General features: G+C 42.7%; 1 long non-coding RNA gene across 1 annotated transcript; it reads left to right on the top strand.

Moving 5' to 3' along the window:
* Nucleotides 1-6,232: 6,232 nt before the first annotated feature.
* LOC136628088 (uncharacterized) lies at nt 6,233-20,820 on the top strand. Its single transcript, XR_010792848.1, has 2 exons — nt 6,233-6,297; nt 20,374-20,820. It is a non-coding gene; the product is annotated as an uncharacterized lncRNA (long non-coding RNA).
* The last annotated feature ends 6,234 nt before the right edge of the window (nt 20,821-27,054 follow it).

The raw sequence follows: 27,054 nt of genomic DNA, 5'->3' as shown, positions 1-27,054 counted from the left end.
GTGGTCTATAGTCCTATGACTAAGTGGGGCTACAGCGGGGGTGACTATTACGAAGTGAGACCACAGCAGGGACACTATTACTATGAGGAGGGTAACTTAAAAGTTGATTAGGGGTTGCAACTGAAGGATGGGGGAATTGCAGAGGCGAGTCTTAGCTGTTAAAAGTTCTGGGCCCATAGAGAATAAAAACTGAATACGGGTAACACCAAAAAGAGGCAACATCAACTGTGATCACTGGAGGTAACTGCACTGTAGTTACTATCACTGTGTAACGCTAGTACTTGAGAACACTGTATGGTAACGGTATTATTTAGATCTAAGCCCGCCGTGTTATAAACGTTGTCTTGTAGAATATATATAATTTATTTCAGGGGTTCTGCTGCTGTAATCATGTTATGAGCTTGGTTCTGGTGCTGTATGAATGTGTTCTGTGCTTGCACTCGAAGCTTAACATTTGCCAGACAGCCCCTGCCTGCCAATGAATCTCTGCATAAGAGATATATAAAAATGAAAAGTGTGTACCATATGCCAAGATGCTCCAAATCTATCACACAGCATGCACCACTATGGTAAATTTGGAGCATTTTCTGACTTTCCCATTTATGTTTATGTTGTGTACAGTTTAGACAGGATTAGTAAATCTTTCTCATGGTTTTTGCTGTGACATTTGTAAGTCAAGTGGAAGGCTCTGAGCTGTTGCTGTAACTGTACCCTGCGAGTAGACGGGTCACATTCTGTGTAGCGGAATACTGGCATGGATTACACCACCCGTATTATGTGAATGGAGATAAGAGGAAGGCTGTGATGGCATCAGCACTTTGCAGCAGCTCTTCTGCTCCCTCCACTCACAGGCTAGAGGGACCTTTCACATGAGATGGAATTATCCTGCAGGACGCATCCAAAACTAAAATTTGCACCCCTAACTGTGGATCTGATGCAGAATTACAGGCAGGTTTTAAAGCATTTTCAATTCCTGATCAAAATCCGCAGGTAGCCTGCCAATTTTGGTGTGGAATTTGCCGCGGCTTGCCTGTTTAAACTGAAAGATGCAGCAGAGACCAACGATGATTTTATGGTCTGCATAAAACATCTGATCAGCGATTTATCACTGATCGGTCGGTCACTGCATGCGTTCACACTGCACAATTATCCTGCAAACTGCTCAATCTAACCAGTGATTTGCACAATCATCATCCCATGTGGAAGGGCATTTATACTCACAGCTCTACTATCGACTTATCTCTAGGTAGGCAATAGGATCAGGCATTCAAATGGAGGCTCCTATTCTATATGGGAGGTTCCGTTTTACTGCCCGCAGGCTTTTTATTTACTTGGGTGTAAAGTCCTATTCGCTGGACGAAATTGTACATGTGCAGGGTCCCGTGTGTAAGACAGCTTATGGACGGGCACAACCTAAAATTCTTCCGTGTGCAAATGACCTAACTTGAATTCATATGTGACAAGTTTTGTTACAAAAAAACTGTGACTGTCTCATTCATCTGAATAGGGCTTGCAGAAATCCACGTGTTTACCCCCAAAGCAACCCATTCAGAGGAATAGAACTGATTCTCAGTTTCTAAAATTCCTACAAAAAATGTGCCGCTGGTGAATATCCCTAATATATTTACTTGTTCTTACAGTTTAGGGATCTTTTAAACAGGACACTAATCCTTCAGATTCCCACATCCAACGAGAATCGGAATGATTCATTCAGTGTAAATGCATGACCCGATCGAACGACAAACAATAATTAATTTGCTTATCATTCTTCGTTTGGTTTCTACATGCATAAAAACTGAACGACAATCGACCCATGTAAACAGGCAGTCATTCATGTATGAGCGACTGCCTGATCATTGTGAATGGAGGTGAGCTGGACGAAACGATCCGCACCGCCTCCATTCACTGAGCATTGATGGTTGCTGTGCTTTTACACAGGAATGATCATCGCTGGGATGACGGTTGGCTGCTCTGTAAAAGGGCCCTTAGACTAGCAGATTACATGCTGCAGTACTGCATTATAATGTATACAGTCCAGAAATGGAATTTATAGGCTTGAGTCATTCAGAAGAACGGTTTGCTGTATATAATCATTCATAGAACATTTTTTGCACAGATTTTTTAACAACTTGTAAAACGGATTGTGTCCTTAGCCCCAACTTGGAAATGATTGCTGTTAAAGGGACACGGTCATCACCTTTTGAGTCCCATTAACTACATTATGGAAGTCAAAAGTGAGGGAAGGAGGGTCAGGGGAGCTGTGTTTCATAATCACCCAATGCCCCAATTCAGCACTGTGTCCTGCGAAGTTAGTGCGTGCCAACAGCTTAACTCTTTCAGTGTACTCATCTCCCATAGAGATGAATGGGAGTACCTGGGAGATGTGCACAAAGAAAGAGTGAAGCTGCTAGCGGACACTAATTTCACGGGGACACAGCGTTGGAACAGGTGAGTAAGAAACACAGCTCCCTGCACACCCTTTCCCTTACCTTTAAACTCCATAACATAACTTGAGGTCCTCGAAGGTGATGACCATGTCGCTTCAAGCATTATAATCATAACTAGCAACTGAAAACTGAATGGTTCCACAGTTCTGCTGAAATACATTTAATTACCAAACGTGCACAGATTGTCCACCGGTAGTATAAATCATCTGCATGTCCGGCCAGCCTTAGCAGCTCTATAGATGTCACATGATTCTTAATTCTTTGTTAGGAAAGTAATCTCAACAAAGGTTGCTTATACTTCGGTTCATGACCTCAATCACAGGATAACTTTTGTTCTGTAACCAACTTTCTCCGTCATGTTATTTCAGAATAGGGTTAACTAGAAGGTACAGAGAAAATCCACCCAACCAGCGATGAACAGAATCACACTCTATATTATGGTTTTGCTCGCTTGGCATTGGTCACAGCAGTGCAATCCAAGGCAAAAATGCCAAAGGAAGGGTCCGGATCTCATGCAACACAAAAGGCAGCATGGTGGTTTTGATTGGACCTTATTTCATATCATGGGCCATTTCAGTGTCCATTAACAGACACTATCATATATTTCCTGGTTTCTTTAAAGGGGTTTTCCAGCACTTAATTATATTGATGGGCTATCCTTAGGATAGGTCTTCTTTAGTTTATGAGCAGGGGTTCGCGGTTTGGGACCCCCAGCAAACAACTGCTATCAGACCCACTGTAAGTGTGGACAGAGTCAGTAGCTGACCACTCAGTCCGCATTGCAGAGGCCCAGGTTGGTAATTGCAGGCGCAACTCTCAATAAATTAAGTGGGAGCTGTTGCTGCAGTTACCAACCTGGGCCACTGCAATGCAGATGCAGCTCTCAGTTTTCAGCTCTCTTCATACTGACAGTGGTCCCGGCAATAGCTTTTTGCAAGGCGTCCCAAACGGCGGACCCCTGCCAATCAACTATTAAAGCCTTATTGGGGATATCCCCAACCATCCAACTATTTAAAGGGATTATCCATGGAAAAAATTGCAAAGCTGCTCACTGTGGTGAAATAATACAAAAGCCATAGTAACCTCACCTGACCTGCTGCTGCTTCCGTATCCCTAATGCCAATCTCCCGCAGCTCTTTACTTTCAGTCGCAGCAGCGACAATGTCCCAACACAGGGACAAGTGACTAAAGCAAATAATCGCTAGTCAAAATAAGCTGCTGATTGACTGTGGTGGTCACATGTCCTTGATGTCAGTGAAATCATCGCTAGCTCACTTCTTTAATAGGATGGATCCTAACCTAAGCTTGCCCCAAATGTTTTCAACCCAAACCTTATCTATAGCACTGCTTATACAGGATACCCTTTATAAGATGAGGATTCTAGAAACAAATTAAATCTTTTGCACTTATACATTTGGTCAACTTTGCTTCCTTTTACCTGTCTTGGGCAATTTTTGTTGGATTTGGGGGCTGAATATTCTGTAACAGGGCATATTTCGCAACGCTGTTACAGAATATTCTGTCCTGCATGAAATGTCCCTTTAGGAGAGCACTTTTTGCTGTTTTTGTTTTCAGCATGGCCCATCAGCTGCAAGAAGGCTTATTATGTATCAGTTCTTGAATTTATGGAAGTATTTTTCTCAGTAATAGATGGACACTTTTAGAACTGTCTTCTCTGCATGTCATACACCTTGTCAATAAACCCACTTCCCCGATCTTCCCTCCTTTGATCTGTCATGACTTCCCTTGTTACTATTAGTATAGAAAAACAAAAAAAGTTTACTAAGTTTGGTCGCCTGCCTCTACTTCTCATATCATGTTTTCAGACTGCTAAAGCTCACATGTCACATAATGTACAAGTGATAAAATACTTCTAGAATTAGAGTTCAGTATACACATGGAGGTCATAAATAATTTACTAGTGTAACCGAAGTTCGTAGTAGCACTGTCTACTAGTCTATTTACCCAGGAGCTGCGTACATAGAAGAATACATACTAACACCACAGTGATAAAAAAAACCGACGCAAAGCTCCAATTATTGATATTTATTAGCATTGAAGGGATCAGTGAGCAAATGCTCTAGGACATAGCTTTTCATGTACACCATGTCCCCTGACAGAAGCGTAATTTGAAGCTCCTGCGCCCCAATGCAAAACCTGTAAGAGGGCCCCCAACTATAACACTTTATTCATAGTACTGGGCTCCCTATATGGAGAAGAGAGGCCTTCTGGGCCCCCTAAGGCTCCTGGGCCCGGGGGCAACCGCATTCCCTATAGTTATGCCAGTGCCCCACACTATCACAACTCAACAGCTAGCTACTATAGAAATAATACAAAGGACAAAACACGATATCTAGAGCTATAGAATTCTAAATACTGTCTGCCCTTTATGAAATATACCTTTGGAAAGAACAAAGGAACTTTTATTAAATTGTAACAAGAGACACCAATTTCCTTAAGCGCGCACTCACATGGTCATATGGGGGTTGCGTATTAAGCGGGTATTTTTCACACACGTAATACACAGTGCACAATTAAATACACGTAACTTGTGAATTTATGGAGTATTTTAACCCCCCATAGCCTATAATGCATGTAATACACACCAAAATAGGTCATGCTGAATGTTCCAATGTAAATTAATGGACTTTTAGGACTGCGTATTACATGTGCAAAGAATTTGCGCATAATATACAGCGCCCATGTGAGTGATCCCTAAGAGAACACCATTTTACAGTTCATGGAATTAATCTACATAAAAAATTGAAAATAGCTATATGGAATGCACGGGTGATTAAAAAGTTGTACCTGAGATTGTCAGGTACAACTCAGATCGGACAGTGAATGGACACCCCATCCGTATGCTGAGCACCACACATTGACATGTGTTATTTGCATCCAAAAATTGGAAAAGAATAGGACATGCTGCAATGGAAAAAAACATGTGCATACACCCATTAAAATGAATAGGTGCTGCTTCTGTCCGATTTTTGGGCCAAGAATCGGGCAGAAAAAAAAACCTGTGTGCATGTACCCCCAGGCTGTAAATACAGGGTGTCTCAGAGGTGTGAAAACGCCCATATAGAATGAAAATAGTTTTTCAGACGGTGGTCTAATTTTGCATATGGGCAGCAGACGAAGAGAGATTCCCGTTTATGCCCATTTTGAATACTGCCATCTTGGATTCAAGTCTAATTTTCCCAATTGGAAGGGGGAAGGTAGGAGGATGGTAGGTGTGTAATATATCAAACTTGCAGAGAATTTCACCAGAAATACAATTCTGTACTTCATTTTAACAGAATTTTATTTGTTCTCATGTTAACACATTTTTCTTTATTACAGCCAATGTGAATGATGGCGTTACATCAAACAGAATGTGTTGAGATCGTCGTTATGTCAGATGAATGAAGCACAAGTGTCATCGCTGCCGATTTCAATCAAAAAACACGCTTGAATGGATGAAAAACACGGGCCAATCGATTTTCGGTCACGCAAATACACAACATATTTGCATGACCAAAATGCTTAAATAGTGACGTCCATTGTGGCTGCAGCAGTTGTAATAGGGTTCCTCATAGTGGCCCCAGTAGTAAGTGTCCCTTATATCTATGGCTTCAGTAGTAACCGTGTTCCCATATTAGTCCCTGTAGTAATAGCAATCCCCCCCCCTGTTGGCCTTGGGCCAGGCAGCATCCCTCAGGGCATTTCACTCGCCCAGCCTGCAGGTCCGGTTTGGTGACAGCAGTGCAGTCTCTGACCGCTGACCTCTCCATTCAGCATCGGCACACAGACACCAGAGAGGAGAGGTCAGCAGTCAGGCTGCACCACCGCCGAAGAACCTGCAGGATGGGTAAGTGGAATGCTGCACAGCCAGCGGGCCACATAAAATGAGGCAGCGGGCCGGATTCGACCCATGGGCTTTGCGTTTGACACGTGTGCTCTAAAGTGTTACAGATATTTTAAAAACATGTTGCAAACATCACTCTAATTAATTCAACATTTTAGACACATCTACCCCACCGAGTACAAGGGAGTGTAAAAAAGTGAGTCTATGCCAGCTTCACTAGCAACCAATACATCTGCTGTTTCCATGCTAGTCTACAACACCCAGTAAAGGCATCTGGAAAAACCTGCTGGCTCTATAGTTAACTATCTGCTTGTCAATCTGCACTTCCCTCAGTCTTTTCTGCATAGGTCTTGCATCTTCTACTTTATATATGTGCTCCTGTCTAAAATATGTCACAATACACATTTTACTGCTGTGGTTTTCTGGCAGCTGCGGGTGCCAGCACTTAATTTACAGAGCGGACATTCCTATTTTCCACCTTATGTTCTGGGGTCTTAAAGGGATTTTCCCATGAAGAATATTATTGATGACCTATCCTCAGAATCCACTGGGGTCCGTCGCTCGGGACCTCGACTGTTCAGCTGATTGTGCGCCCACTGACAGCGCCACAATTAAACAGGGGTCGGAGCGGAGGCTTGCGCTCTGAACTCTGCTATTGCGGCGCTGACAGCATGCATTCGAACAGCTAATTGGTTGGGGTCCCGAGTGACGGACCCTGGCCGATCAACTATTGATGACCTATCCTGAGGATAGGTCATCAATAGTGTTTCCACGGAAAACCCCTTTAAAACAAATCAGTTTATAGACAAACTCATCAGATAAGACAAAGCCCAATTGTAAACAGCATTACAAAGATGATACATATAGATACTATTTAGGGTGCTTTCACATCTGCGCTGGGGATTCCGCTTTCCCTAGTCCGTCCAGAGAGCAGGAAAGGGTAATCCCCACAAACGGTTCCACATCTGTGGACAGAGCTGAACACCGCCGGCAGACCCCGTTGACTATAATGGGGTCCGCCCACTTTCCACTCGACTGCCTGGTTTCTGGTATTTATAGCTAGATCTGCAAAGAAATCTTCAGCCTGATACATACAGAATCATTCACAAAGGAACATTCAGTGGTATATCAACAACAGGTATTCTCTCTGACTGCATCGCATCAGTATTGTGAATGGGAGGATGAAAGAATGCCTCTATATTGCCACCTATTGGATGGCAGCATTCCTGCAAGTCAATGTCAGACCTTTTAACAAGTCTTGTAAAAATTACTAGGAATTATGAACGAAAGCCAGAGTCTTCTCCAGAAGGAAAAGATAATCATACACAGACAGCTGTTTCGGGGGAATTACCTCTCATCAGTGTGCAATAGGTTCCTGGCTTGGCTAGTGAGATGCCTCAATGTGGGTTAGGAAGGGTATTGTTTCTCTTTAGGGAGAGCATCTAGAATGTGTGAGGAAACTAATAGGTCATCCATGCTCCTCTGGGAAATATGCAGTATTGTATTCATGTGTAAGATCGGCTGTATTCCATCTTGTGAAACTACAACTCTCAGCATATCCATACCATTGTTCAGGCCATACGTGGAGTTGTAGTTTCACTTGGTAAAAAACATATGATGGGTTGGCAGTAACGCTTTGGTATACCAAGTACAACAAAGCTTATTTCGGTGATAATGACATATATAGCATAAACAAATAGTAACAACTCATAAAATAAAGTGAAAAGGTCGTACCACAATTGGTAGTTATCCACTATCCTTAGGATAGGGAATAACTTGCTGATCGGTGGGGGTCTCATCATTGGGAATGGGGGTCTCGTGACACCTGTCACCCTCACTGCAGCAAGAAGAAAAGACTAAAAAGTCTGGAAACCAAGCGCAACACTCTAAACTTAGTAGAAATTAAAGGTCATAGATGAAGTGGTGAAGAACTTCTCTTTTATTGAACAATGTCCAAAGCCAGCATGTGAAAACGCATTTTGGGGTCACACCTCTTTGTCAGTTTGGCTGGATTAAAACATAGAAACTAAGTGGTACATGGTATGCAGATATAAATATAAGGTACATTAGGAGATACATATTTGTAAACTCTTCTCCACCTTGTCACCCTCCCCCCACCAAATTACATCAACTTTTCTACAATACCTCAAGGCAACCAGCACTCGATGTGAACTATCCCATATATAGACCATCTTCCTCAAATTTCATCGGCTAGTCAAACAGCCTTTTTCTTTTTTTTATATATCCCCCTTTTGAAAGATATAACCTCTCTTATCTTTGAAACAAAATCTCCTAAGGTGGGTCTAGACACAAAGATGATCGCTCAAAAGATGGCTTTTGAGCGATCATTTTGCATATTCTACTAATTGGTACTAATGCCTATTAGTACCAATTAGCAGCTTGTGAGCCACTACTAGCTGAATTTATTTAGAGGACCACCCACTGTTTTCTGAATAAATTCCTTTTGTTTTGCCGGTGGGGCTGACAGCTGAAAACAGCTGAGACAATGCAATCAGCTGTAATCAGCGCTCCCCGGGCAGAACACAGCATGCAGTCTGTCTTATCACCCGTTCTGCTAAAAGACAGATTTCAAGCCAAACTGAAATCTGTCATTCGGCAGAAAAATGAAAGATTGGCACATTTACACGCAACGATTATCGCTCAAATGACGGCTTTTGAGCGAATTTTGAGCAACAATCATTGTGTCTAAATTGGTCTCTACTGTCGGGGGTGGCAGACTGCATCCAGCAAGCACTAATCAGCTTCTGCACCTGATACAATGCTCTCTGAATTCCCCAAATTGTGTGCCCATCAAGCCCATCAATAATGCCAAATATACAAGTTCTAGGATTAAGACAAATATCAACAAGATATATTTTATAAATTATCTCTAGTACCCCGTTCCAAAATTCATGTAATTTTACACAATCCCAGACAACATGCATTAAATCTGCACCATCCATATAACATTTTGGATAGTATGAGTTTAATCTATTACCCATGCTAAGCAACTTTATTGGAGTACGATAAACTCTATGCACTAAATACAATTGTGATAGTCATTAACCTTCTGATAGAGATATTATTGGAATCATACACAATGCTGTGGCCCATTTATCTTCGCTAATATGACCTAAATATTTTTCCTATTTTTCCTTTACCTGTATTGGGAATTACTATAAATAGTAAGAAAGCATCTGTCTATTTAAATAAGATATTACACCCTACATAGTGCCAGAACACCCAAGAAAATCACTAAAGGGTATTAAACCGTAAGCATAGATACTGACCGGGCCTGAGCAGCAATTGCATCATAAAGCTCTCTAAATTGTTCAAGACATACTTAAAAAAAGTCTGTCAATTTAGGGTTCCTCTAGAAGGGGTGTGTATAGTATAGTTGCAAAATCTGCTTACATTTATTCCAGAATGTATTCCCTCTCTCACATCCCGTTATAGCGGGGCTACAACCTGTCACTTTAGAAACTAATCTGCCATTCAACCCCACCCCATTTCTTTCTCCCAACCCCTTCAACTGTTGCAATTCAGATGGCAGAAAATGTATCCAACCATTTGCAATTGCCAACCCTCCAGACTGTTTATCCCTTTGAAGGGTCTCTAATTTAACTTTAATTTCTTATCCCATAATAAACTCCTAAATATCATATGGGGTCTAAAAAATATTGTGATGGAATCCAAACCAGAGAATTTTGAAGTATATTAAAGAGTTGTGACATCAAAATCATTTAAATAAGATTTCCCCTGCCAATTATCAACAATGGGAGATGATGCCAGACCTTGACCCTATCCTCAAATGTTTGTATCAATGAAAGCGAATTGACAGAAATAAAGTCTTGAGGCTTAGAAGATACCACAATTCCCAAATATTTGCATTCCTTCACTATTTGTAATTGCATATGTTCCAATGAATAGTCCATCGGCAAGGGATCTTACCAAATATATCAGAAATGGCATAATAGGACTCATTGATCTTCTCACATCCCCTGTATACAGCAATATCTGCATATAATGAGACATGTTCCTCAATTTCGCCATACTGAAATCCAACTATATCGGGTGATTGCCTTATCAAACCAGCCAGGGGCAAGATTGCCAAGGCAAAGAGAAGAGGGGACAGAGAACACTCCTGTCTTGTTTCCCCCCTAACATCATCTGTCCAGAAATACAACCATTTACCCTCACTCTTGCCCCTGGCATTGAATGGAGCAGTGTACCCCATGCCACAGATTTCTCACCAAAAGCCATCCCATAAAGAACAGCCCACAAATAATTCCACTCGACACTGTCAAAAGCTTTGGCAGCTTCGAGTGAAAAAATATCCCTCTGATCATCAAACTTGGAAATTGAACTACGGCCAAATATTCATAAAGATCTGCACAATCCACATTAAATTTAGAAGCATATAGGTTTTTAAAATAGAGGAAAAAATGACTTGAAATTTCATCTGCATCTGAAAGGCCCAAATAATATCCTGAGATTTAGACTTATGCAGGCTACTCTTCTTTATATAATGACCATGCATAAATGCCTTCATAGCATCCCACACTACAAACACTAATAAAGAACCAGTATTAGGCCGCCTGCAGACGGCCGGGTCGGATCCGGCTGCGAGAATTCTTGCAGCAGGACCCGTCCCGAGCCCCTGCAAAGAGCAGCGTGTACTCACCTCCTTCCGTGGCTCCGGCTGTTTGATGTGCCAGCTGCCGGGCTGCCGGCACATGCGCAGACCGGAGCTGGCGGCCGGGGAGTGAGATTTCTGTGAGGGGCTCTGCGAGCCCCGCACAGAAATAGAGCATGCCACGATTTGTTTGCCGCGCGAGATTTCGCGTGGACAAATCACGGCCGTCTGCCTAGGATTGCGCTTGCTAACACAATCCTATGGCAGCTTCCACAGGCGGAAATTCCGCGGGAAATCCCGACGTGGAATTTTCGCCCGTCTGCAGGAGGCCTTAATCTAAAAAAAAACTCCAATAGAGCCTCCTCCGTTCTAACATTACCATCAAGCAGGTTCAACATAAAGGGATTTAACCTCCAAACTCTATCCAAACCAAATCCCCCACCATTCATAATCAACTACAAATAGAGTGGAGAGTGATGAGACACAGTTTGTGGTAGATATTCCACTCCACTCTATTAACATGAGGAGGCATAAATGGAGTACCTAACAGGAGATCTATTCTAGAAAGTGTATTATGTAAACTGGAATAACAAGAGTATTGTTAAACTTCTGGATTGCTCAACCTCCACAGAACACATTAACCTAATTCCATTAATAAGCTTGCGAAAGCAGTTGGGCAAGGAAAGGCCACTATAGGGCCTTTATTAAATCTATCCAAACAGGGATCCAGGCAATTATTAAAATTGACCACATTTAATGTAGGAATAGGAGACTATATAGCCGTAAATTCCATCACCTTAATACATTTGTTGGAATATGGAGGGGGGACACCAACTGTGTGAAGTCACAACTGTGCTCTTTCTATCAAGTCCAGCCCATTGAGCTTTATTGTGCAAAGCAAAACAAAAGAAAGTATAGTGTCCAGTCACAGTGGACCAATACCCTAAGGGTGCGTTCCCACGAACGTATATCGGCTCGGTTTTCACGCCGAGCCGATATACGTTGTCTTCATGTGCAGGGGGGGAGGCTGGAAGAGCCCAGGAGTAGAAACTCAGCTCCCGCCCCCTCTCTGCCTCCTCTCCACCCCTCTGCACTATTTGCAATGGGGAGAGGCGGAACGGGGGTGGGGCTAATTCCCGGAACTTAGCCCCGCCCCCGTTCCGCCTCCTCTCATTGCAAATAGTGCAGAGGGGCGGAGAGGAGGCAGAGAGGGGGCGGGAGCTCAGTTCCTGCTCCTGGGCTCTTCCAGCCTCCCCCCTCTGCACACGAGGACAACGTATATCGGCTCAGCGTGAAAACCGAGCCGATATACGTTCGTGGGAACGCACCCTAAGTTAGACCTTGTTGCTGTAAAACGGAGCAAATCCTACAAAAGTCTAACACTTACTAATGAATACATTATCTTTTACTGAAAAGAGTACAAGAATGCAGATACAATGACTAAATATAGTCTCTAGAGAATGTCCAAACTCTCCTGCTACCAAGAATAGCTCAGTCAGGTCTGTGCTGCTTTCGAAGTTTTAGACTTATGCCCTGATTCTCATTTGAATGAGTACAAGAGCAAGTGATGCCACCCCTAACTTGTTCATAATCGTTTGCGCTCATTCAGCCTGTTTAGACAGGCAGATCATCACTGAGAATAGTTCACTTTTTGATTAACTGCTTTACATTCTATGTGAAATACTAAGTGTTTAGTGTTTAAAAGTAACGAGAAGTGAATGGGCCACTGATTATTTTTATGCTGACTGAAACTGACCGATGAATTAAAAGTGAATGAAAAGTGCACAATGGCTCGTGTTTAGATGTATCGATTATCACGCACTTTCGGTCATTATAACACTTTCTCAACGATAATCAGGACGTCTAAATTTGTCTTTAAAGTTGTATTAACCCATGAATGATGAGAGTAACAGATTACCCTAATACTTTCACAATATTCACACCACTAGCTTTTGCTGAAATGGCCTGTATAATAATATTTGCAGAAGCAGATGAAGCATATAAAACAAGGCCATACTTACCCTTCTCAATAGAGTGAGATAATGTATTAAAAGTTCCATCAGAGGAGGCAAATACAACTGTAGATGTTTCATGAGAATTTCCTACCAGGCTTGCAGAAGGAGTTGAGCGAACAAATTCTGCCAACCTGTTCAGTAAAACGATCAGAATGATCAAAGCGTTCGGTTCATTCCGCACAATCACCATGCTCAATGTTCGATATTGCCTCCAATGTTGCTTGAGCAGGCTCACAGTGCAAATTATTTGCGTAGCGTTCACAGATGCCTGTGCCTGAGCGCCATCACCGGCTTCCTTCCTCCTTGTCATCGTAACTCGCCCTCAACGACAGACAGGCCTCACACCAAAGCAAAAATACTGGATCATGAAGAGAACCAAGCTAGCAAGCTAACATAACAGATGGAAGCTCTCCTAGTGTGTTTCCAATGCTCACATCACGCTAGGCCATAGCCCTAAAAACCAGTTCAGTGAACCTTGCTAATAGCCGCTCACCGGAGAGAAGAGATCTCGTGGAGGAAACAGAGTCCAGTATTGCAGAGAGCAACATAGGGCTACAAGGAGTAGCTTGCCTTGCTTGGCTGTCCGTAGGGAATATCTACTCTACGGTCTATGTGGAGCCCCCCTTCTGAGCATGCTATCAGACAAAATCCTCTTCACAACTCTGCCATCCCCCGAATACTAGAATACCCTAAAGGACAAACACTATTAACACGACCAAAATAGCACAAAACAGTAATGAACAAACGCTGCCCCCTTATATAATCACACCCGGCTATCACTATTATTTGTGTACACAATAGAATGACACAATAAAAAGCTTGACTTTTGCATGCATGCTGTGGTCCTCGCTCCACATCACCTGTGCTGTAAGTGAGACCTTGAAGGGGTAAGTTCACAATTTAAATATTATTGTTCCCTGTTAGATCAAACAAGACATAAAAATCTTTCAATTGCTTTCATTTAATTGCTTCTAGATATTACTGATACATGATTGGGTCCATAATAAGTATGTAACAGCAATATCTAGATAGGAGCATATTTTTTAAATGAGTCCAATTAAAATCCATTTATGATTTGCATGATTTACCAGAGAAGGTTACTATTTAACGATGGAACAGTCCCATTGAAAGGGACAAGTTCAGGCATTGTGACATCACTACTCTCATGACTTCATCACGTACTCCTGGACTCCCCAAATCATGCCCCTGACTAACCAAGGCTTAGTAAGCAACCTCTGCCAAGGAGGGAGCACATCCCAGATGTTTTATTCAAAGTGGTTATCTCATCAGAAAGCCTCTTTCAAAATAGTATCTGACACCTTCGGCAAACTGCTGACTTTGCTATGGAAAGCTCTGGCCAGCCGCAGTTGCTGCGGAAGTATAATATTGCAAGTAATACAAGGATGGCTGGAATCTGCCAGAGCGGAATGTGCTGTCAGACAGCAGCTCTCTGTTTTGGCTCATGGAGGGGGTCCTGCATTGGGAACCCCCTCTACAGCAGGCATATGGACAGGAAATGTCTTCATAAAGATAACCCTTCTAATAAATGTTGCAGAGTTTATTTGTGCTTTCTGTTCAGCTACATGACCTTTATCTTTATATACCATAAGGCCAATGTCATACGGGCGTAAACGCATTTACGTATGCATTTGCAGCGCGTATTTGAGCAATGTGTGTTTTACTGTACTTTTTGCATGTGCAAATCGTGTGCCTTTGTGTGCACAAAAACAATTAAGCATTAGGGATGAGCGAGTATACTTGCTAAGGCACTACTCGCTCGAGTAATGTGCCTTAGCCGAGTATCTCCCCGCTCGTCCCGAAAGATTCGGGTGCCGCCGCGGGGCGGGGAGCTGCGGGGGAGAGCAGGGAGGAACGGAGGGGAGATCTCTCTCTCCCGCTCTCCCGCCCGCTCTCCCCTGCTCCCTGCCGCAACTCACCTGTCAGCTGCGGCGGCCCCCGAATCTTTAAGGACGAGCAGGGAGATACTCGGCTAAGGCACATTACTCGAGCGAGTAGTGCCTTAGCGAGTATACTCGCTCATCCCTATTAAGCATGCTCCCATTTATTGAAATTAAGTTAATTAGTTCAATGTGTGCTATTTTTTCATGCGCAAATTCACAGGAAAATAGAGCATGCTGCGTATTTTTTTGCGCAAACGAAATGTGCACGCAAAATACACTTATGTAAACGAACCGATTGAAATCAATGGGTTCTATTCCCTGTGTATTGTCTGTGCACATTTTGCTTGTGCAAATACATTTGTGTGATACTTCTTGATGCGGAAACTCGTCAAAATGCCATTTTTTCCACTTTGGGATTCCACACGCACATTTTGCCCATTGATAGGGCAAATTCCTCGTGCAGACCTGCACCAAAATAATCTGACAAAAGGCATGGATTTTGACACATTTTTGATGTGGAATTCGCTGTGGAAAATTCCACCGTGTGACCGTACCCTCTAATAGTGAGAGAGGTGTTTATGAAGGTAAAGTCTCTTACCCAAAGATACACTTGAGCTCTGCCTTCCAAGCCCTGCAGTGTGAATTATGCATGAGCTAGAACTTCCTCTGCAACTTGAACTTTCTCCTAACCATGCTCAAAGAGAAAGCGGACAATCTAACACAATAATGCTGGGTTCGCACTTCACTTAGATATAATACTGTTGTATCTGGACCAAATCTGTAGCAAAATCCTCGTTACATGCAGATTTTGTTGTGGATTTAGCTACGTCTACTCTTTAACCAATGCGAATATGCAGCAAATAGAGCCCATTGATTCCAATAGGTTCCTTATCACATGTTCTTTTTCCGCACGCATTTAAAAAAAAAAAACAACATTCTCTATTTTGCTGCACAAATGCTCACTGAAAGCCCCATATACCCGAAATCACGCATTTTACGGCGTGATTTCGCAGGGTTAAACAATAACACCTGGGCCTACTAAGTCAGCGGACCCACCTAGTAAGTCAGCTCACCCGCTACTAGATAGGCTACCCCACATACTCAAACATGGCGCTGCCAGGGAGATGCTAGAGTGAGGTCCCGGGGGCACTATTGTATCTTGTCACCACCGGAAGCTAGGTGTTTGACAGGGCTTGCATGGAGGAATGCCCCTGTCATGTCCCTAGCTCTCGATTGGCTGAATTTTCTCCCTTTCCTCCCTCATGACCACCCCGCCACCGGCCTCCCCCCTACTTTAGCGTCGAGATTAGCCCTGCAGCGGCTGTACTGTCCTCTCCCTTACTGTAGCGGTGAGATGCGGCCATTGAAGGCTACTCTGCTCCCATCCGGCTGTTGACAGCGGAGCTGGTGACAGCTGCTGAAGAGAGAGGAAGCAGAGTAGCCGTTAGCGGCCACATCCCCTGAAAGTCCGGAGAGCGTTGGAAGGGTCTCATCCACTGCGCTGAGCGCCATTACAGCACAGGGGCAGGACAGTATTGGCCACAGCGGCATGGGCAGGGGGGAGGACAACACTGTTGTCGGTGGTGGGGCGCCGATCTCTGTGTGTGCGCCACTTCAGAGCCAACATGGGAGTGGGGACAGGCAAGGCAATCAGACTGTATAGATTTTTATGAGTTTCATGGCCCAATATCGCGCTCACCCGTGTGAAATTAGCCTTGGGCTTGGGTGCGACCGCATCTTCACCTATTAGGGAACTTTCATACGGGACGGAATTAACTCTTTCCAATCCAATTTGTATCCCGGTTTTCCTAGGGGGCTTACTCTTTTTCTGCTGTTATACAACGGCGCTATATGCAGGCTAAAGCCAGTACTGCATGAGGTGACACATTGGATAGGCTCCAACAGCAGAGAGGCTGGCAATATACAGTAAGAGAACCCTGAAGGATGTCTTCCAAGATTGGAGCTGTTCAGCCTTAAATCATGATGTCTTCAGAGGTCAGACAGTGGATTGGAAAGGGTTAAGTTGCAGGCTGCAGCCAAATCAACACAAAATTCCACTCTAAAATTCGCACATCTAACCAAGGAATTGCAGCCAGGTTTTAAGCCATTTGCAATTCCGTCTGCCGATTTTGGTGTGGAATTTACCCTGGCTTATGATGCGTTGTATGGCCTATTCCGTCTCATATGAAAGGTCCATTAGGCCAGCTTTACACGGGCGTATGCGTATTTGTGTGCGCATAAGCGCAGCATTTTTGCAGAACAAACGTTGCTTTTATGCACACGCATCAACGTAATTTACTTGTGCTTTTTCCATGCGCAAGCATGTGCATTTGCGCATGCAAAAAATAAAGCATCAATGCTCCCAGCCATTAAAATGGCTAATTAGTCTAATGAATTCAAGATGTGTTCTTATTCCTGAGCAATTACGCAGTCTTTCACACATCTCCCAGCATATTGCACATGCATATGTGAATCCCCATTGAATTCCATGTGGACCTTTGGAAAATAGAGCATGCTGCGTGCTTTTTCGTACAATTGAAATGCCCAGGAAAAATATGCGCAAGTGAAAGAACCCATTGAAATCAATGGCTTCTATTCTCTGTGTATTGCGTGCGCAAATACGTGTGCGAATATGCCCTTATGAAGCCAGCCTTACACCCCTGCTGTTTGCATATGAGTGCTTCAGTAAAGTAAGTAACCTAACTTTTTTTTTTGCATATATACGTCATTAACAAGAAAGCTCTGAGGAGTTTTTTTTTTCAATCATGTCAGAACCTGCAAGCCCTTCAGCGAAACACTCCTGAAATTAATGCATGCTCCATCGATATAAATAACCATGGAAGACTGCGTAAAGCAGCAGGTATTTTTTCCAATCATATATTAAGCACATCAGGGGTTAATGCAGAGTTAAGTTGTCCTAATGTGAGAGTTGGAAAAATTGCACTTGTAGCAGTTATATGGATGATGGGATTATACTACCCTACAATTATATGCTTCTAAAAACATGTCTCCTAGTGGGTTCCAGGTACATAAAATACTCACTACTGTCTTTAATGAGGACTTTAAAGACTAGGTGAAATAAATTATTATCAGTGTTCCATAAAATTACTGTAGTTATTGGTGCTAAGCGGTTGCAAGCTCAACACTTTAAGTTGTGGCAGACGTTTCCTTAGTTAATGGCCTTTCAGGAACCTTGTGCTTTATCCTACTGGTCAGCCTCTCAGTTCCGACATTTCCTTCTTTCTTTACCATCGCCGGCTAGGTATGAGCACCTTCTCACCATGTTTCAACGCTTGTGTTCCGATGGGGGTTATCTTCACCGTGGTCGCTCATCCCTATATAAACTCTTTGTTCTCCCACCGGAGGAAAGGCAAGCTGCCTATCTCTCCACCTGGGAAAGGGACCTACATATTCAGTTCTCCTAGGATCAACGTCTTTGTTGGTACAGAATGGCACACAAATAGAGATGAGCGAGCATACTCGATAAGGCAAACTACTCGAGCGTGTAGTGCCTTATTCAAGCACCTGCCCGCTCGTCTCTAAAGATTCAGCTGCCGGCGCCGGTGACAGGTGAGTTGCGGCGGTGAGCAGGGGGGAGCAGGGGGGGAGAGGGAAAGAGAGATCTCCCCTCCGTTCCTCCCCGCTCTACCCTGCCGCTCCCCGCTCACTGCCGGCACTCGAATCTTTAGAGACGAGCGGGCAGGTACTTGAATAAGGCACTACTCGATCGAGTAGTTTGCCTTATCGAGTATGCTCGCTCATCTCCACACACAAATCCTCCATATCTGTAAGGATTCAAGAATCTTGGTTTAAGGTCATCACTAGATGGTATTGGGTGTCCTCCAAACTTCACCTCATTTTTCAATCGGTGTCTCCCCTGTGCTAGCGCTGTGGGGTTCAGGATGGAACCTTCATATCGGGAATGTCCAAAACTTGCTGACTTTCGAGATGCCGTCTGATGAATTACGTCAAGGTTTACGGACCACATATTACCTAAATCTCCCAGGTTTTTCCTTCTCTATGTCTGTGATGTTCTCATACCCGCTTAACGGAAATCAATCATTCGATACGTGGTCAATAAAGCCTGAGCATGCATTCCTACATTGTGGAGACAAAAGACCCCTCACTCCATACGCCTCTGGTCTCAAAAAAAATCAATGAGGTACAACTAATGGAGGACATGATGGCCTCACTTCTGGGATATCATGATAAGTTTTTACATTCGTGGCACTATTGGTCATGTTTTGAGGAATCTCAGGATTACCTGTCCCTGATGTCATGAAGATTCCCACTCTCAATCAGACCCCCCCTTTTTTAACTTATTATGGCAAGTTAGCCCACCTTGCTTATCCATTTCTCCCCTCTTTCTTTCCTTCCCCCTTTCCTCCTCCTCTTGTCTCATACTTCCTTTATTTCTTACTTTTCTCTACATCTGACACTACTTCAGCAGCTACCCAAGATGGTGTCCTGTTTTACTACCCAGTCGCGGTTGTTCGCACTTGATCTTTTGCTCACAACAACTCTTGAGATTTTCATTACCTGTCAGTGGTAAGGAATAACCTGCTTTCAAAGCTGTTGATTGTAATGTCAAGTCATAATCTTATATTCTCCTTTATATAGTTGCTTGATGACCGGCATTATTTTTGTTCGAGATCTGTATCCATTTTCCAATAAAAATCAGAATTTAAAAAAATGATGTAGTTAATTGCAAAATCTGAAATAATCCACTATATAAACATCTAAATAAACTACATGTGAATGCCTCAATCAGTATATCTATTTGATCTTGGCAAAAAATGGAAGTGTAATATTACCACATTAGAAAACGACATATAAGTCAAACAAAGCAAGTTCAAAGGGGACATACAAGATTATATGTCAGGTATGGTGTACAACTGGTATAGACAATCAAGAGAAGGAGGTGCACACAAATCAACATTAAAGAACGGCAAATCAAAAATCCTAAAAGGGAACAACGTGAATTCTTCATCACCTGAACATGAACAACCGATACAATCACGGATGCCTCAGACTCATACGGATATGTTGATCATGATACTATTGTCTACCAATCAGAGGATATCTTTTTTACAACCTATGGAAATATTCAGAAATCCAAAGGGTGGCACAATGCTGCCATGAAGAACTACAGACAAGTCATGAGGAAGCATATGGGACGTCAAAAGCGCAAATATATAATGAGAAAGCACAACTGTAACAAGCAAAAAATGTCACTAATCTCAATGTAATCGATCTGTCAGGATGGATTTTATCCACAGATCAAGAGTGAGTAGTCAGGAAGGGTCTTCATTTTGTTCTACGATAAAGTTCAATTTGTACAACAGCCTACTGGATGTACACAAATCTGTACAGCTACGTACTGTGAAGCATTTTTAGAATGAGTATGATTCATTGGGGCAGTAAAACAGATATATGAATAATATGATAGACACCATAATTTCCCACAATGAGTTTACAGATTTACATTTTTCAGAGCAATTATCAATAATTATTCTACATTTTTTAGGTGGAGAATCAGGGGAAGGATCACAAAATACCATACCTGTAATTGATAATACCACACTTCCCAATCTGGGGGTTCCGTGCCCTATACAATCCTGCCAGGAAGAAATGGAAGACTTTCAGCTGTTGGTCGAATAGGAACTTGGGACTATTATATGATACAGTGCCTGTCAGAGACTGTAACATGTCAGCAGGTGAAAGACGTGCTCTACAAGAACTGAGGCATAACATAACATCACTTTAGGAGTGAAAGAGAAGTGTATGCAATTTGTATGATGATACCTTTCTTCAGATCCCAGCAAAGCCTTTCAAACCTCCTGTAGGAAATTATGTGATGGATTGGCATTAGGTGTACAATCTGATAAACAAATGAAATATTTGAATGCTCCACATCCAATTTGTCCCATTTTCCATGCCCTTCCGAAGATACATAAAGGTGTCTTCCCTCCAGTGCTAAGAAAAATTATTTCAGGAATGGGTTCCTTGACCGAGAGGCTCTGCATCTGGCTGAGCCACCATCTCTAACCACTGGTCCAGAGACTTCCAAGTTATATAAAATATATAGCTGTTAAGAGTCAAGTATAACATGCATTGAATACAATTGTTTTCATGGGTCATTCGTGATATTGTGGCTTTATATACTCCAATGCCAAATGATAAGGCTATCTTAGTGCTGGCTGAGCAACTTAGCAAACACACATCTTATTTGCAGAATTTACAGGAATACATCCTGCCAGTTGTAGATTCTCTTCTCCTCCGCAATTAATTTGAATTTTTAATGTTGTTTTTTCCTCCAATTAGGGGGTTACCCTATGGGTGCCAGGTTCTCACCCTCTCTTGTAAACATCTTCCTCACTTTGTGGAAAGAGCATTTCATATACAGGGTATCCCTATAAAATAAATGAAAAATACAGTGTCTGCTCAATGTGTGCATACGTTGAGCAGATCCTCTATTTTTCACTTGCCTTATTCAATGTTGGGCTGAAGGAGTGCCAGCCAGATGGGAGCTCCCTTTGCTGTGGATACGTGTTAATCAGAAGTCCTGCTGGAGCTGGTGAGTTGCTTTCTGGGCTTTTTACTACTGTATCCCTATAAAATGTATACCCACTTCAAAAATTTTTAATACTCTAACTTAATGGGGGAGATAAATCAAAACTGGTGCAAAGGAAAAGTGGCTTAGTTTCCCATAGAAACCAATCAGATTCCACTTCTGGAAAATGAAAGCAGAGACTTTATTGGTTGCTATGGACAACTAAGTCAGTTTTCTTTTGCCTCAGTCTTAATTTATTTCCCCCAGTTAATTTGCTCTACTTTTTAGGCTTGACCCATAAGACAAAATGCATAATACCAGATTAAACTTTGAACAAAGGAAATTTATCCTAAATTGCTACTGGAAGTTTGAAAACACAGTGGAAGTGCAAAGACCGTTTTCAAAAAATCCACCTACGCGACTATCACACGAATTAGAGATAAGTTTGAAGCAGATGGAACTGTTAAGAATGTCCACAAGAAACGTTCTGGAAGACCGTGGACAATGATGAGAAAGGTTGATGGAAAAGTATCTTTAGGGTCCGAGAAAATCTGTGCGGCAAGCGGGTCGTAAAAGAGAAATTTCAAAATCAAATGTCCATTGCATTTTGAAGCTCCGTCATTGGAAAAGTTACATTCCAATTACATTGCGAATGGGCAGCATGTATATTCGGTGTTGCGAAGCGACAGCGCAGGAAATATGAACACAACAAAGCAGGTGGACTGCCCATGAGAGTATGCAAGAGATACACTGTCATGCGCTGTACAATATCGCTGCCTAACGTGGCGATAGACCGGGTCACCGCCAGCTGCACAGCGGGAAACCAATGCATGACTCATGCAGTGTTTTAGGCTTACGACTGTGGGAGTCCAGCCTAAGTTATGCGCTGTAAATACGTAGTCTGTGTTGCGCCCAAATGTTGCACGGCTATACAGGTGAACATATTTTTGGCATTAGGAATTCTGAGTCATGCAACTTGTCAGGAACCCCCTGGGACTTCGCCGTTTTCACCAGAGCAACTTAGATTCCTTTCAAGTAATGGCGATTCAGAAGGTGAAAAAGCCAGAAAAGGAAGCAGAGAATTAGGAGAGAAGCCTACTGGATAATGATGTTGGATACGTGATATCCAAGAGTCTTAAGTTATAAATCAGATATGATGTAACTTTATTGAGTAAACATAGTTCCCAGATTTTGCATATTATGTATAGTGTGGTCTATCTGGCTAGTATTAGATTCCTATTGCTGAACCAGTCTGTAAGGGTTATATTAAGGGTTCACTTTGGTGTACTTGAGTGAATGGGAGGTGCACCTATAAAGAGAAAGTGTGTGAAGGTATTCATGTTATGACTAGGACATTTTAACACAGTTCGAAACGCAAAATAATTTGGGGTTGCTTTTATTTTTTTTAACATGTACCAATAAAAGAATGTATCATCTATTTGATGGCGCTGGATTCCACCTTGGAATGCTGTTGTATTACATGGTAAAAATAAAAACTCTTAAGTGTAGTACGTGTTCATTCCTCTATATAACAACTGTCTGCGCTTCAGACTTTTCCTTCCTTTAGTCCGAGACAGGAAGTAGCTGCCTTATATCTACAACTGTCAACTACATCGCATGGAGTCAATTTCTTTATCACCAAAAGGGTCTTCCATCTTCCTCTCTTGGGTTTTCCTGGCAGTCAATTACAATATGAAAACTTGTCCATCCCACTCACTGTGGAGCTGCAATACCCTGTACAATGCCTGTAAGGAGTAAAATAGGATCTGATATCAATATCCAAATATTTCTTTGTCCATCAAGGGAGTCGGATGGACCAGGGCCTTCAGTTTATAGCCTATAAGGTCACAAGGCATTGCTTTTAAAACAGCATAAAAGCAAGGAATGCTGGGAAGTTCAGAAAGTACAAATGTCGTATTTGTTAACTCTATGGCTGAAGCGCTATATAAGGTGGGTAGGAACAACGCGATCTCTACGCTATCTGCATTGTGCTGCCACTGCCATTTGTCTTGAGTAGGCAAATTATGTTAAAAAGACAATGGAGCTACAGAAGCTGGACATGCTATATGCTCCAATAGTCAGATTAAATCCCCCAGGGTGTGTGGCATCCAGTGATCCCCATAGAGCATTATACCAATAAATGTACCAGAATTGGAAATGGACAATCAGCAAATGATTCTTCAACCTCTGGATGAAAATGAGCAGCCCCTCTACTCGTATGACTCTCAGGTGGCAGGACATGGAATAAGAGATAAATATAGAGGTGAAGCATAAGAATCATGGAGTGAAGATGAAGCCTTCAAGAACTTCTAGCTAACCAGATTTTATTGACCAACTAAGGGCTGTGCATAATAAAACATAATAAAAAAGCTCAATGTGTTTCGGTGAGGGTTCCCTTCCTCAGAATTTTTTTTTTAAACATTACACCTGAAGAAGAGGACGCTTCCCAAAATGCTTCCTCTTCACTGGATGGTTTTTAATGTGTTCTGAATCCCTGAAATGCTGACCTGGATTACAGAGCATGAGCCATGACAATCCTGGTTAGGCTCCCCACTGATATACTGATTATTAAGATATACCCTGTAGCCATCCAGCATTATTACCCTGAGCACTGAGTGCCTATCCTATATATTTATCCTCTATACCTATCCCCTTGGATGGCCGGTGTGCTATGGGAACAGTGTGCACCATCCCGGTAGGGCGCCAGCACCATATGCATTAGATCTGTGTAAATGTGTAAATATCATGAGTACATGTAAGGTGGTCATGTAATATTATCCTGCTCGGAGAAGCCTTGTAACGTAGCTGTAAAGCAGCCTAATAAAGACAGTATGCATTCATGCAAAATATTATATATTTACCGTGAAAATGTACTGCATAATATATATTTAAAATCACTTATAATAGCCTACATTAATACAACGCACTTTGGGACAGAGATACAGGTGTGTAAAAAAAGTCACCCAAACCATTTGCTACTGTATAAAGCCAGCGATATTACATGTTTGTAACTTGACTTTTGTCTCCATGAAGTGGAAAAACGTCCATAAAATATGTAGGAATTTATGTTTTTCCAGTAATTTCCGTAAGTGTGCCTTTAGGGCTCCTGCACAATGGCAAAGCCGATATCGGGTAAATCACGGCGCGATATTGCCCTCGCAGTCCTTCTAAAAACCCCTAGATGCAAGGCATTTTCACAAGGAAACCGCCTCGCATCACTGCGGGGGGTCACTTCACAGCTGCGGCAGGAGATTGCGATGTTCTCCCATTGAAAGCAATGGGCGATATCATAAGAAGAATGGACATGCTGTGATGTGTTTCCTGCATTGCATCGCAACGTAACGCGGTGCCATGCATAGAAACATCAGAAATGTGAATGAACCCATTCAAAAGAACGGGTTTTATATTTGTGCGTCTCTTAACACACAAATCTTGCACAATTTTTTCGCCAGTGTGCAGGAGCCCCTGGGTAAACACAGCCTAAGGGTACCTTTACACAGGTCGACAAGCGCCCGCATAATCGCTCAAATGAGTGATTACAAATGACTGTTGGGCCGTGAACACTTTGCCCCCAAAAGGGTACGGATGAGAAGTCAATCAGTTGGTGCTAATCATTCCGTTTCAGCTCACTGAAAATGACGGGCTGCTGCGCAGCTTCTCATTCTTTACGGTAAATGGAGGCGGGCGGCCACAAGAGATCTCCGGCTGTTCTGTCTCCATTATCTGACAGACTGTTACGCCTGTGTAACAGCACAGGAGCGATAGTTGAGGGATGGCTGTCCAACGCTTATGTCCTGTGTCCCGTGTAAAGGTACCTTAAAGGTCCATACCAATGGCAGAACCCTGTGCATTAAGCTTACATGGTTTCATCATGGAGTGCTGTACGACCTTCACACACTGCAGTGTTGGCTCCATCGGACTCCATGGAGAACATTCGTAAAGCGTTTTAAGCCAGTTTCTGGTGTAGAAAGTCACAAATTTTTACTTAAGTTGTGATTTGTGATAAATTTGCAACTTTTTTGTGTTTTGCGATAGCCTCCCCACTTTCGGGGAAAATGGGAGTGGGTATGGCCAATCGGACTGACAGATTTATGTATAATTTACACCAGAAATTGACATAAGTTATGCCAGAAATGTATGCCGGGTCAGACCTGGTGGACATTTCTGAGAATGTGCATAGAGGTGCCGGCAAGCACCCAATATATGAAGCTGTGTGCACCTCTACATGTATTAGGTGCGTGGGGGAAATTATACCAAGCCTGGCATAGGAAATGATGGGCTTACTAAATTTCTCCCCATGCGTACAGAGATGTTCTTCCTTAGAAGTAATGGCCCCAGAAGTAGACTAATGTCATACATGTAGAGTCCACTGGAGCATGCCATATTATTTTCTGTCACCATGCTTCTGTAGGAAACTGAAGACATGCAGTGGTACACGGAGACATCATGCCAACGTTACTAAGATTCTGTACAAAATACTGCTGTGTACGTGAGTTCTTACGGGAACATTTCAAGTTCTATTAAAATATCTAGTACCCCCTTGTATAGCTGCCAATGTGTACACTGAATCCTCAAAATTACTGCTTCACTGAGATTCCCTTCAAATCACAGATGATTTTTAGGTAAGGTGGAAAGTGTGAATGAATGTGATAATTGCTATTCAAAAGGCATAAAAAACTCTGCAAAGGGGCTCCCTCAAATATATCATTAGTCCCTTATAATACTGTTGTGTTGGCAGTAAACCTCACCAAGAGATAATAGCGTAAAAAAAGGCCGTCATAAATATGGCGTGTGACCCAAAGTAAAAGGGCTTCATTAATATGGCATTTTTTTTAACGCATTCAGACTCTACCACGGAGGTATAAAAGTGGCGATACTGGTCTCCACAAGAGTGTGGCCATGGAGATTCAGTTTGGCCACATATCGTGGCAAGCACTATTGCTTAGCACCTTTTTGCACTCATTTTGGCACTGCCTAGCAAAGTTATGGCTTACTGGAAGGATTTTTTACCATGTGGCTTCCCTTTAAAATGTAAATAAATCTACCATATGCTTGGGTGACTCGGCCCTCAGAAGCATTGATGGTGTAGTCAGATCAATATCAATCGGTTACATATTAAATAATGAAATGCTCTGCAACAGCTCTCTAAGGAAGACAAGAAGACTCAGCGTCCATATACAGGGGGCGCACTGTGCAGCAAAGCCTGGTTTCGGGGTGGGTTCAGGGTCTGGTTCGGTGCCTTTTTCAAACTTCACAAAGTGCACGGGGCGTTGTTTCTCGCAGGTTACGTAAACGACTCCCTTCACCCCTGTCTGGCTGTAGGAACACGTTGTGGCTGATGGAGATCTTAGCAGTTTACAATCCGTGAGCGTTAATAATCTTCCACTGGGAACAATCGTAGAACTCTCATATGGGGCGCACACGTCAAGGATTTTCTTCGCATTACTATCATGGATGAAAGTATTACGAATCCTACAAGAATCCCTGTTGAGGTTCCGATCCTTTATGGTCATGTTGCAATTGATCTTGGCATTATCTTCAACTATGTGTTTATCCAAAAATGTTCGGTAATTCTGAGACTGGATGGATGGGATACTGGCGAAAATGGCAACAATGGATAAAAACCACGAAGAAGATACCATTGTGTCCTGTGAG

Source organism: Eleutherodactylus coqui, chromosome 5, assembly GCF_035609145.1.
Source record: "Eleutherodactylus coqui strain aEleCoq1 chromosome 5, aEleCoq1.hap1, whole genome shotgun sequence".
Classification (NCBI taxonomy): Eukaryota; Metazoa; Chordata; class Amphibia; order Anura; family Eleutherodactylidae; genus Eleutherodactylus; species Eleutherodactylus coqui.
Note: the sequence above shows the minus strand (reverse complement) of the source record. Positions and strands in the feature narration are given on the sequence as shown.